This window comes from Cebus imitator, unplaced genomic scaffold (genome assembly GCF_001604975.1).
Source record: "Cebus imitator isolate Cc_AM_T3 unplaced genomic scaffold, Cebus_imitator-1.0 Scaffold228, whole genome shotgun sequence".
NCBI classification, from domain to species: domain Eukaryota; kingdom Metazoa; phylum Chordata; class Mammalia; order Primates; family Cebidae; genus Cebus; species Cebus imitator.
Genome location: NW_016107543.1, coordinates 2,844,150 through 2,846,649, shown reverse-complemented (window position 1 = coordinate 2,846,649; position 2,500 = coordinate 2,844,150).

The window sequence follows — 2,500 nt, the reverse complement described above, 5'->3', positions numbered from 1 at the left end:
GTACAAAATTAGCCAGTGTGGTGGTGCATGCCTGTAAGCCCAGCTACTCAGGAGGCAGGAGAATTGCTTGTACCCCAGGGGTGGAGGTTGTGGTGAACTGAGACCATGCCATTGCACTCCAGTCTGGACAACAAGAGTGGAACTCTGTCTCAAAAAAAATTTATATATATATGTATGTAATGTATATATAAATATTTAGAGTTTCCTTTACATCTTACTAGCCAATTCCTTATTATTCCAATCCCATGTTATATTTAGTAGTTACTTATATTGGGCCCTGACTGCTGCATATACATTGTTAATAGATGGAAAATAATACATATTGCCATATTAATGTAGTGGAATAGAGGAGGAATGAAATAAAATCTTCATGTGTTAACAGAATTTTTACAAATATGGGTAAAGAAATTTGCAAATTTCTGTAAGGTGCATTGGCTCATACCTGTGATCCTGGCACTTTGGGAGGCAGAGGCGGGCGGATCACAAGATTAGGAGTTGGAGACCCACCTGGCCAACATGGTGAAACCCCCATCTCTACTAAAAATACAAAAATTAGCCAGGCATGGTGGTGTGAACCTGTAGTCCCAGCTACTCGGGAGGCTGAGACAGGAAAATCACTTGAAACCAGCAGGTAGAGGTTGCAGTGAGCTGAGATCGAGCCATTGCATTCAAGCATTGGTGACAGAGTGAGACTCTGTCTCAAAATAAAAAAATAAAAAAATCCCAGCATTTTGGGAGGCCAAGGTGGGCAGATCAACTGAGGTCAGGAGTTTGAGACCAGCCTGGCCAATATGATGAAACCCCATCTTTACTAAATAAAAATACAAAAATTAGCCAGGCGTGGTGGTGCATGCCTGTAATACCAGCTACTCGGGAGTCTGAGGCAGGAAAATCACTTAAACCTGGGAGATGGAGGTTGCAGTGAGCTTAAATTGCACCACTGCACTTCAGTCTGGATGACAAAAGTGAAACTCCATCTCAAAACAAAAACAAAAACAAAAATTTAGATGGGAAGGATACCTACCAATTTCAGAGTAGTGATTAGTTTTTTGGGGGGAAAAGGAAAATGGTGGCAGAAGAAAAGTAAAAAAGGCTTTAAATCAACCTGTAATTTTTTTTTTTTTTTAGACGACGCCTTGCTCTGTCACCAGACTGGAATGCAATAGCGCGATCTCAGCTCACTACGACCTCCACCTCCCTGGTTCAAGTGATTCTCTTGCCTCAGCTTCCTGAGTAGCTGGGACTACAGGCACGCACCACCACCCCAGCTAATTTTTGTATTTTTAGTAGAGACGGGGTTTCACCATGTTGGACAGGATGGTCTCGATCTCTTGATCTTGTGATCTACCCACCTCAGCCTCCCAAAGTGCTGGGATTACAGGCATGAGCCACTACGCCCGGATATGTAATGTTTTGTTTTTAAAGATATGAAGTAAACAACAACAACAACAAAAACCTGTAAGAATATAATGAAAATGAAAGGCAAAAGTGTAATCTGCAACTGAAGCAATTTGGCAGAAAAAGGTCAGCTTAAATTACACTTGACCATCTTCTTTTCTGGATATTCTAAGCAGGTTAATACAAAGGTAACCTAAGTACACATATCTTGGTAAGAATTTAAGGATAGTTTTCCTTATAGTTGATAAGAAAGCCTAAGGTAAGATAAAAATGTATGTCCAGTGCTGAAACACAGGCTCTAACAAGACATTTTATTAATCATTAATCATTAATTAGAAAGGTACATAAGCTATTAGTCTTTTATTCCCAAATACTACCTCGATAGGCTAGCTAATAAGTCCATAGAGGCTAACTGTTGTGTTCTTGAAAGTCTGTAATCAGTGTTTATCTTGCACTTCAATAAACTAATGCTTTCACACATGACCAGAAAATTTCACTAAATCTGAACTAAGTAGATCCATTAATTTTTCTAACTGCTTCAGACAGAAACATTTATACTACATGAAAATATGGCACCTGCAGTTCAAGGCATTAAGCTATTAACACCATATACATACCAAAATGGTTGTTGAAACAAGCAAATGAAAACCAAATGTTAATTAGTTTATTGTTAATAATACACCAGTGTTGGAAAATACTTTTGCTGAAGTACAAAATGCAAAATTCTCAATACTGACTCTTTTGGTAGATACAATCCTGTGAAATATACTTCCAAATACTACAAATGTACATGTATAGAATCAAGATGAAAAAGAGGGAGGCCGGGTGCTGCGGCTCATGCCTATAATCTCGGCACTTTGGGAGGCCGAGGTGGATGGATTGCTTGAGCTCAGGAGCTCAAGACCAGCCTGGGTAACATGGTGAAACCCTGTCTCTACTAAAATACAAAAAACTGGCCAGCCATGGCAGCATGCACCTGTAATCCCAAATATTTGAGAGGCTGAGACAGGAGAATCTCTTGAACCTGGGAGGCAGAGGTTGCAGTGAGCCGAGATTGTGCCACTGCACTCCAGCCTGGGCAACAGAGCAAGACTCACTCTCA